General features: G+C 38.2%; 7 non-coding genes across 7 annotated transcripts; 4 read left to right on the top strand and 3 right to left on the bottom strand.

Moving 5' to 3' along the window:
* The first annotated feature begins 625 nt into the window (after positions 1 to 625).
* On the top strand, positions 626 to 697 carry trnap-ugg (transfer RNA proline (anticodon UGG)). The gene has a single exon. It is a non-coding gene; the product is annotated as a tRNA-Pro (tRNA).
* A 732-nt stretch (positions 698 to 1,429) lies between these two features.
* On the top strand, positions 1,430 to 1,501 carry trnap-cgg (transfer RNA proline (anticodon CGG)). Its single transcript has one exon. It is a non-coding gene; the product is annotated as a tRNA-Pro (tRNA).
* Positions 1,502 to 1,784: 283 nt separating this feature from the next.
* Positions 1,785 to 1,856, top strand: trnap-agg (transfer RNA proline (anticodon AGG)). Its single transcript has one exon. It is a non-coding gene; the product is annotated as a tRNA-Pro (tRNA).
* A 446-nt stretch (positions 1,857 to 2,302) lies between these two features.
* On the top strand, positions 2,303 to 2,374 carry trnap-agg (transfer RNA proline (anticodon AGG)). Its single transcript has one exon. It is a non-coding gene; the product is annotated as a tRNA-Pro (tRNA).
* A 1,132-nt stretch (positions 2,375 to 3,506) lies between these two features.
* On the bottom strand, positions 3,507 to 3,578 carry trnap-ugg (transfer RNA proline (anticodon UGG)). The gene has a single exon. It is a non-coding gene; the product is annotated as a tRNA-Pro (tRNA).
* A 401-nt stretch (positions 3,579 to 3,979) lies between these two features.
* trnap-ugg (transfer RNA proline (anticodon UGG)) lies at positions 3,980 to 4,051 on the bottom strand. Its single transcript has one exon. It is a non-coding gene; the product is annotated as a tRNA-Pro (tRNA).
* An 823-nt stretch (positions 4,052 to 4,874) lies between these two features.
* Positions 4,875 to 4,946, bottom strand: trnap-agg (transfer RNA proline (anticodon AGG)). Its single transcript has one exon. It is a non-coding gene; the product is annotated as a tRNA-Pro (tRNA).
* Between the last annotated feature and the right edge of the window lie 5,640 nt (positions 4,947 to 10,586).

Genomic DNA, 10,586 nt, shown 5'->3' with positions numbered 1-10,586 from the left:
GTGAATATTGATGGAGCTAATCTATCGGGTTGCCATAGGAGCCAGGATGGCACATGCGCTCACCCCGCCCAGTCAGGACAGCTGGGGAGGATGATTCAAGGATGCGATCCAGCCTTGGAGTTGGTAGTTAGTTGAGAGAAAGCGACGGGGTGTCAGAGAATAAAGTCAGGTGTGCAGGCCGTGGGCATCGTCCTACTATGGGTTTGCATGAAGAAACAACAGGGCAGCTAAATTATGTTTATATAGTGTATCAGAAGCCTGATGGAGGGTTAGGTGTTTCAGATATGAGCCTTTAAGACACATTGTGATATGAAAACAAATTCTGATGATAACAGTCTCAGATTTGCCCATTATTTTACTTTTGTATTAAACAGCCCTGAAGTCTAATGCTCATCATCATGTTTTCACTTACACAATAAAGCTCATTGTGCATGTCCAGTAGAAATAGGCTATGGGTTTTATAAGTGAACCAAATTCTGATATGAAGCCAAAATCAATAATGAAAGTGAAATAATGACTTAAGTTCTATCAATACACCATTTTAAACCATGCTAAATCATTTTGAAAACAACAAATCACAGTGAACAACCCTAACAAAAATTATGGCAAAAATATGGAAACATGTGGCTCGTTGGTCTAGGGGTATGATTCTCGCTTTGGGTGCGAGAGGTCCCGGGTTCAAATCCCGGACGAGCCCACAACTGTTTACTTTGACTGATATTGTGTTCATTAGCTGTCATGCAGAAGCCCCCTCCTCTTACCTCCTAGTTTTATTTATCAGTCTAGATTGTTAAATTGTGAATTACCAAGTCTTGGAGATATCTGCTATAGAGATGTCTCCACCAATTTGAAAACAACAAATTACACTAAACTAGCCAAAGAAAAATTATGGCAAACAGAAAATGTGGCTCGCTGGTCTAGGGGTATGATTCTCACTTTGGGTGCAAATATTCCCGGATGAGCCCACAACTGTTTGGTTTGAATAATGTGATATTCATCATGTTATGCAGAAGACCTTTGCTGACAAATACTAATACAGTAATTTCAGTGTAGCACTTCTGGAAAAAAATTGATGACATCACTTGTGATGTCATCAAATCACAGGTTAAAGGGACAGTTAATGCCAAAATCAAAAACCCACATTGTTCTTTTTACGTGTTGGTTTATTTATCAGTCTAGATTGTTTTGGTTTGAGTTACCAAGTGTTGGAGATACCAGCTATAGAGATGTCTACTTTCTCTCAAATACGGAAGTAGATGACACTCAGCTTAGAACTGTTTTCTTTACCAAACTGCTCCAGGTTCTACCTTACTCATACTAATACACCTGTTTACGTATTTAGGATGCAAAATCATAAAAAAAAAAAATAAAAATCAAAATCACAGTAAACAAGCCGATGAAAAATGATGGCAAAATTCTTAAAAAATGTGGCTCGTTGGTCTAGGGGTATGATTCTCGCTTCGGGTGTGAGAGGTCCCGGGTTCAAATCCCGGACGAGCCCACAACTGTTAACTTAAGATGATGTGGTGTTCATCAAGTCACATGCAAAATACCCTACCAAGTGCTGGAGATATTAGTTATAGAGATGTCTGCCTTCTCTCAAATATAATGGAACTAGATGACACTCAGCTTGTGCAACTACTTTCTTTACCAAACTGTTTCAGGTTCTACCTAACTTATGGTTATACATGTGTTTACTTAATTAGGATGCAAAATCATTTTGAAAAAAACAAATCACAGGTAACAAGCCAAAGAAAAATTATGGCAAAATTTACATGAAATGTGGCTCGTTGGTCTAGGGGTATGATTCTCGCTTAGGGTGCGAGAGGTCCCGGGTTCAAATCCCGGACGAGCCCAATACTATGAATGGCGTGGTGTTCATCTGCTGTTATGCAGAAGACAATGCTGGAAAATACCACTACAGTGTTGTTAGTGTAGCACTTATGAAAAATCTGTGATTTCACAATGATATTATTTAATAGACCACAGATAGGTCATCTCTTCAAAGGTTAAAAGGGGAGGTATCCCCCTCCTCTTATCTGTAGTTTCATTTATCAGTCTAGATTGTTTTGGTGTGAGTCACCAAGTGTTGGAGATATCAGCCATAGAGATGTCTGCCCTCTCTCCAATTTTATGGTAATAGATGACACTCAACTTGTAGAAGTACATTCCTACCAAGCGACAACAAACTGTAACAGGTTCTACTTAAATTATAGCTATACAAAACTTCATATTATTTGGGAAACATCTAATCAGAGTATACATGCCGAAGAAAAATTATGGCAAAATTTACATGAAATGGGGCTCGTTGGTCTAGGGGTATGATTCTTGCTTAGGGTGCGAGAGGTCCCGGGTTCAAATCCCGGACGAGCCCGCTACTGCTTAGTTTCAATGATGTGGTCATCAAGTGCTCCACAAAATACCCTTAACAATATCTTACCGGGGTTATACCTATATTACTTCTGGAAACCTGTGATTTCACAATGATGTAATTTGCTAAAATTTCAGTCATGTCATCTCTTCAAAAGGTTAGAGGGACAGTTTGCTCCCCTCCCCTGACCTCTAGTTTTATTTATCAGTCTAGATTGTTTTGTTGTGAATTACCAAGTGTTGGAGATATCAGCTGTAGAGATGTCTGCTTTCTCTGCAATATAATGGAACAAGATGACACTCAGCTTGTGCAACTATTTTCTTTACCAAACTGTTCGAGGTTCTACCTAACTTATAGTAATACACCTGATGAAAAATCATGGCAAAATTTACATGAAATGTGGCTTGTTGGTCTAGGGGTATGATTCTCACTTAGGGTGCGAGAGGTCCTGAGTTCAAATCCCAGATGAGCCCATGACCATTACCTTGAATGATGTGGTGTTTATCAGCTGTTGTGCAGAAGACCTTTGCTGACAAATACTAATGTAGTGTTAAGTGTAGCACTTAAACCAGTGATTTCATAACAATGTGATTTGATAAAGTCAAGGTCATCTCTTCAAGGGTAAAGGGACAAAAACATATTTTTCCTCTTACCTGTAGTGTTATTTATCAGTGTAGGTTGTTTTGGTGTGAGTTACATGTGTAAGAGATATCAGCGATAGAGATGTCTGCCTTCTCTCAAATGTAATGTGTATCACTATAAGTTAAGTAGAACCTGGAACCGTTTAGTGAAGGAAATAGTTTTACAAGCTGAGTGTCATCTATCTACATTATATCAAAGAGAAGGCAGACAACTCTATAGCTGATATCTCCAGCACTTGGTAACTCACACCAAAACAATCTAGACTGAAAAATAACAATACAGGTAGGAGGAAAAATTTCAGTTTTTGATAATGGAGATAACTGTCTCTTTAACCTCTGAAGAGATGACCTGGCTGCAATTTTATCAAATTACATCATTGTGAAATCACAGGTTTCCAGAGATGCTGCACTTGTAATGTTGCAGTGCCATCTGTCAGCAAAGGTCTTTACCATAACACTTGATGAACACCACATCATTAAAGCTCAATAGCTCCGGGCTCGTCCGGGATTTGAACCCGGGACCTCTCGCACCCAAAGCGAGAATCATGCCCCTAGACCAACGAGCCACATTTCATGTCAATACTGCCATCATTTTTCTTTGGCTTGTTTACTGTAATTTGTCATTAAGTTAAGTAGAACCTGGAACCTTTGGTAAAGAAAGTACTTCTACAAGCTGAGTGTCATCTATCCCTATTTGTTTAGAGAGCAGGGGGACATCACAATGGGTGATATCTCTAACACATGTAACTCACACCAAAACATCTAGAGTGATAAATAAAACTACAGGTAAGAGGAAAAATTTTCTGATTTTGGGGTGAACTCTGCCTATACCCTTTGAAGAGAGAGCATGAAATTGACTTTATCAAATCATATTGTTGTGAAATCACTGGGTTAAGTGCTATACTTACTGCTGCATTAGTATTTGTCAGCAAAGATCTTCTTCACATCATTCAAAGTAAACAGATGTGGGCTCGTCCGGGATTTGAACCCGGGACCTCTCGCACCCAAAGCGAGAATCATACCCCTAGACCAACGAGCCACGTTTTTGGTCAGTATTACATCACTTTTTCATCGGCTTGTTTACTGTGATAAGATATTTCCAAAATGATTTTGCATCCTAATTAAGTAAGCAGGTGTATTTGTGTGTGTTAAGTAGAACTGATATATAAAACTACAGCTAAGAGGCAAAATTAATGTTTTTGGAGATACTGTCACTCTAACCTTTGAAGAGATGACATGACTGCTATTTCATCAATTGATATCATTGTGAAATCACATATTTTCTGGAAGTTCAGCACTTAAGTTGCTGTATTTGTATTTGTCAGCGAAGGTCTTCTGCATAACAGCTGATGAACACCACATCACTCAAAGTAAACAAATGTGGGCTCGTCCGGGATTTGAACCCGGGACCTCTCGCACCCTAAGCGAGAATCATACCCCTAAATCCCCTAATATCACCTGAACAGATGTATTACTATAAGTTATTACTACTAGTACTTTAAGAACCTGGAACAGTTTGGTATAGCTTGGTAAAAAAAACAGTTGTACAAGCTGAGTGTCATCTAGTTCCATTATATTTGAGAGAAGGCAGACATTTCTATAGCTGATATCTCCAACACTTGGTGACTCACACCAAAAAAATCTAGGCTAATAACTACAGGTCAGAGGAATTTTGTATTTGGGGGGGTGGGGGGGTTAATGACCTTTTAACCTTTAGAGATATGACATGACCTTGACTTTATCACACTGTTGTCAAATCACAGGTTTAAGTGCCAAACTTACAATGCTGTGGTGGTATTTGTCAGCAAAGGCCTTCTGCATAACACATGTTGAACACCACATCATTCATAGTAAATAGTTGTGGGCTCGTCCGGGATTTGAACCCGGGACCTCTCGCACCCTAAGCGAGAATCATACCCCTAGACCAACGAGCCACAGTTCACGTCAACATCACTATAACCTTTCTGTGGCATATTTACCAATTTGCTGTTTTCAATATGATTCAACCACCTAATTAAGTGAACAGGTGTATTAGTATGAGTCAAATAGAACCTGGAACAGTTTTCTAAAGAAAATAGTTGTACAAGCGGAGTCTCATCTTGTTCCGTTACATTTGAGAGAAGCCAGATATCTCTATAGCTGATGTCTCCAACACTCGGTGACTCACACCAAACAATCTGGACTGATAAATAAAACTACAGGTAAGAGGAAAAAAGTGTTGATTTCAGGGTGAACTGTCCTTTTAAAGGGGGGAGTTCCTTCTGATCCAAACTGAGGCTTTGTAAGGTAAGAGGGTGTTTCTGCTGTATACAGTGTAAAGCTCCTTGAGGCATGTTAATGATTTGTGATACTGGGCAGTATAAATAAAGTGTACTTGACCTGATCTGTGATCTTTCAGAGCTGAAACATCTCAGATGCACAAAGCAGTTGATTGTTTCCACTTCTGATCAACCTTTAAACTTAAAGCTCGAGGTGAGACGTCAATGCGATTAATGTTCAGTACTATCCTTGCTAATGGTGGATTTGTTTCAACCTTCATCACTTACTGTAATGATATCCCACTGAAGTAATACCTGTTTGGCTATCTGCTCCCTGTATTATGGCAGATACATTACTCTGAGTGTACGCAGTGTTAATTTTTATTCCCTGAAGAAGATGTATTGAAAAGTGATGAAATATTTCCTGGCAAAGACCAACAGAGAGAATTTATTTGGTGAAAGGTAGTTGGCAGCTGGTTGTGTTGCTCTGTATGATTGAATACAAACTTCACTGAATTGATTTAAACCACACAGCAATTTCATATGGCACGATGCCATAAGACAGGGAGAAGTAAACAGTTTGTTTCTGCCAAAATATTCCCTCATGATACAGCGATGAGCTAATATAAATGTTAATGTATCTAGAGCTCCAGATTCTGCTGTATGTACCAGAGACTATTTCTCATCAGTGGTCGCATAACATGGGTGTAAAATAGAGTGAACTGAACAGAATATGACAGAAATTATAAAAAAGAGGGTTTTTTTTTTTTAAATGTACGCAACTGTCCTCAGGGTATGTATGCAAAAATAACCATATCACCATTATTTTTGACAAATATTGCAATTGTCAGTATATTAGTGGGAATGGTAATTTTTGTTTCATTTTCACAAAAATAGAATAAAATTAATAAAATAAAATAAACACACTGAAATAGAATAAAATAAATAAATTAAATTAAAATAAAATAAAACAAAACAAAATAAAATACAATAAAATACAATAGGCTGGGACATCTCTCTCTAGCACCACAGTGCTCAATTTGCTATGTTGGGACACATTATCCCCCCAGGACAGAGGGATGTCGTATGCTGTAAAGCCCTGTGAGGCAAATTGTGATTTGTGATATTGGGCTTTATGAATAAAATTGATTGATTGATTGATTGATAGCGAAAAATTGCAGCTCCTGTGATTTGGATATTGCACTTGGTCATTTTGCAATTTCAATAACAATTCGATTGGGCATCCTGTTTTCTTCCTTTCTTCAGTAATTATCTTTTTTTTAAACTACACTTTATATGCAATATTTGCCTATCACACTACATGCACAATATTCACAGTGGTACTATGTGTAGTTGTTTTTTTTTTTGTTTTGTTTTTTTGTTTTTTTTTACCTATTACACTTATTTATTGTCTATTATTTATTAGTGTGAGGTTGAATGTATGGAGGATGTGGTTTTAACTGTCGGCATCTTACAGGAGCAGCAACCCTAATTTTGTTGGGTTTTTTATTTCAATGATACAACGACAGTAAAAAGCATTCTGGGTCTGAGTCTGTTTCTAAAGAGCTCAAAACAGTGTGCAGGCTTGGAGTGCTGACGCCTCGACACAGTCTCCTGATCATGAACTGCCCAGATTAGGAGTTCACACTCTGTGCCTTATTTAGTACATTACAGTCATCACTCTCCATTATGTTTGCAGGCACGATTATCACCCAGGGTGGGACGTCATCACCATCACCACGTGGCTGATTTAGACTCAGATGCCAGTTTATTAGGTACACCTGACTGAAAACCACTGCTGTCAAATACAATTGCCATGTTGGGTTTTTGTTGAAATTGTTGTGGAGAGGTGCTGATTCAACTTTAAGATAATTTTGGAGGTTGCAGTTTGTGTTACTGTTGAACTGTATTGCACTACAACAAGAGGTGTTTCTAATATTTTGTCCACCCCTTTTGGGTAGACCAAATATTAGTTTTAGCCAGTGTTGGGGAGTGACTAGTTACATGTAATGTGCTGACATAATTAAATAACAAATGTAACTGTAATCTGATACAGTTACTAAGAAAAACTATGTAATTAAATAACAGTTGCTAATCAAAATCAAAATTCAAAAACTTATCATTCACTCTGCTGCTTTGCATCTTTTCACTCTGCAGAAATGTCTTCCTTTGCCATATGTCCGTACAACACAGGTCAGCAAAGACAGGACAAATTTGTGTGCAACACTATCAAGAGTATTACAAAAAGCTGTCTCTGTGCCAGACAGGCTCCTTTCATTTGGAAGTTACACTTAGATTTTTGTTTTTGATTAGTGCTCTTAATTGAATATGCCCAGCCTCTTGTGTGCCAAAGAGAGCGCCTTCCAGTGCTGGAATTTTACCAATATTTTCCTCCTAAAATCAGAAAATGTCTTTAACATTCCTGTACGATGTAAAGCTTGTTTAGCAGCAGTGAAAATGCTGTCAACACTGAAATGCTCAATGTCAAAACTTGTTACCACAATCAGTCACATTTGAAAAGTGAATGTAATAAGGTACATTTCTTTGATTATATAATTAAAAGAGTTACAATACTTATTACGTTTTAACAGGGTGCCTAGTAATCTGCAACCTATTACATTTCAAAACTAAGCTTCCTTACATCTGTTTTAGCTGAGTGTACCTAATAAACTGGCAACTAAGTATACATGCTACATGTTATGTGTGCTATTTTCAGTTTATCATGAACTATATGTGTAGGTCAGTTAACAGTCACACCCTCACTATTCAAATGGGAAACACACAATGTAAAGTCATGTAGAAAAATCACATCAGACAGGAAATGTTATTTAAAGGACATTATTTTTGTTTTGTAATGTGTTATGTTGTGAAACATGTCTGGAAATGGTGTTTTAAATTAGACTGTGTCTGGTCACAGAAGAGGCAAACAGTAGAAGATGGCCAAAAGGAACATTACTGAGTGAATTCATTAAAAATAAAACTATGACTCTTTCCAGCCAAGTTTAAATCTACCCTCTAAATGTATTATTAATCCAGTGGCCTGTTTAAGAACTAGTCCATCAGATTTATTTAAACTTCACCTGACATCTCAGAGTGAGAGATTAACCCACACAGACACAGCTACAAATTATTTCTCTCAAAAGTTGTGTTCCTGTTTTTTTTTCAGGGTTCATAAAGTCACAGATGTCTCTTTGCTCCAGAAATGGACTGCTCCTGTTACAGTTTGAATCCCACTGACATATTAATCCAGGACACGGCGCTACATCACGGGAATCAGGTCAAGACAATTAAATGACCAGTTTGAAAAGGTATGAAAACACATTTTAGTGTGTAATCATCACTCTCCAGGTGGTACAGTTACAGAAATGTTGCTGATAGCTCGACAAGGAGACCTGGTCACTGCAGGCATTATAAAATAGCGCCCCCCTTTGCTGTACTGCTGCCATTTCCACATAATGTGTTGAATGTGCTGCCCACTACTGTCTGAGAAGATAATGCATCCACCAGCACCACAAAGTTGAATCAATACTTTTTATAAAGGTATGGTTTATAGTAGGACTGTTGTGTCAGACTGCATTAGCCTTAGGTAGGTGTACCTAATAAACTGGGTGTAGATGTTTCTGTGTAACTGTAAACCATAAAATGGAATAACTACACAACATATTCTAAATTGCAAAGGGGTCATTTGCCATCAATAAATGAGCTCCATGTGCAGATAATATCTTCACTAAAATCACACATGATAACTACCAATATTGTTGAAGATATGTTCATTACTTCAACCCGCAGTCAGGATTTTAGACCAACAAATAACACTTTTGACTAATTGCCACCAAGGTGAGCGTAAAATTTTCTTTTTTACCATATTTCTGCATTGTAAATCTTGTTTATTAATTAAATCATACATTCATAATGGTCCAAATGTTATTTTCAGGCCTTCTCCACAGAGCCGGGAGCATAATTCTGAACATAACAATGCTCTGACAAGGTCAGCACACTGCTGTGTGAGGTGCAACAGCAGCCAGAAGTCTGGGGTCAAGCTCCTGGTAACAGGAGGTGCAGACTGGCTACTTAGAGGAGTCGCTTTGCACATTCCATTGTATTCGTTTTCTATGCAAATGGCTGATTCAGTTCAATCGAATTCTATAATTTTGGCATAAACAAGTCAAATTTAACAATTTGGACTCTAAAAAATGTCTGAATCAGACTTAAAAACTCAGCACCATCACCACACTCACCATGTCTAATTGTCCTGCAATGGTAGAGGATAAACTCTAAACTAAGGTCATTTGAACCCTTATTTCTTGAAAAGATACTGAGGAGATTGAAATTCAAGCAACATTTGAACAACAGTATCTAGAACAACTTCTACTACAAGTGTTGCTGGAGTTTCAACCTCTCCAGATTTCTTTCTCATCTGTTTGCACCTTGAAAGTAGGTTAAGTTGTATCAGACACCCCCACCCTACTTAAAAAGATACTGAAGACATAGCGTCAGTGCAGGAGCGTAGCAACAAATTCTGGGCCCTGTGCATAAATGTTCTCTGTGGGCCTCCCGCCCGTCCTTTCCTGATGCATGTTTCCTCTCGAATTTTTTGTTTGTTTTTCAGTTTGCGTTCCTTTCTTTTCCTTTCTTTCTTTTCTTTTTTGAAACAACAATTTCCCCCTGCCTCAGTGTCCTAAATGGTGGCTTTTAATGGATATATAGAATAAATTTCCACCTCCATCTATCAATAATCCTAACCAGAAAGATAGTTTCTTCCTTGCAATGTCACATTTTCCACCCTTTCTGATCTAGTCTGGATCTTAAATACCAAAAACACTCGAACAAAAAAAATATGGTATGGGAAGAATGAAAAAACATTTGTGTGCTTAAATCTAAAGATTATTTTTTGGGCTTTTTGCCCTTAATGACAGGACAGTTTGGGGCATGAGGGGGGATGTGAGAGGGGATGACACAGCAACGGACCACGGGCCGGAAGAGAGCCCACAGTCGCCGCAGTGGGTGCACTGCTCCTGCACATGGGGCCCATGTGCATAAATTTAGTGCTACTCTTGAACTCAGGGGTCTGAGTTAAGAGTATTTTATTATCTGATCAATGCTCACTGCTCAAGAGAAATAACAGAACTGTAAATGACCCCACAGTTTGCCTCAGTGTCAAAAGAGCAGAATAAACCCACATATCAAGTATAAACTGTTCACAAAAATCTTGTTTTTCATACGACTGGGATTGTTGCGCACCAAGTGAGGATTTCTTTTTAATCAAGATTTGTTGGTCCTTGTTCCTCTGATGTTCATCATCATGTTCAACGTGTC

Source organism: Epinephelus fuscoguttatus, linkage group LG4 (assembly GCF_011397635.1).
Source record: "Epinephelus fuscoguttatus linkage group LG4, E.fuscoguttatus.final_Chr_v1".
Classification (NCBI taxonomy): Eukaryota; Metazoa; Chordata; class Actinopteri; order Perciformes; family Serranidae; genus Epinephelus; species Epinephelus fuscoguttatus.
The sequence above is the reverse complement of the archived record's forward strand: the minus strand, read 5'-3'. Positions and strand labels throughout refer to the sequence as shown.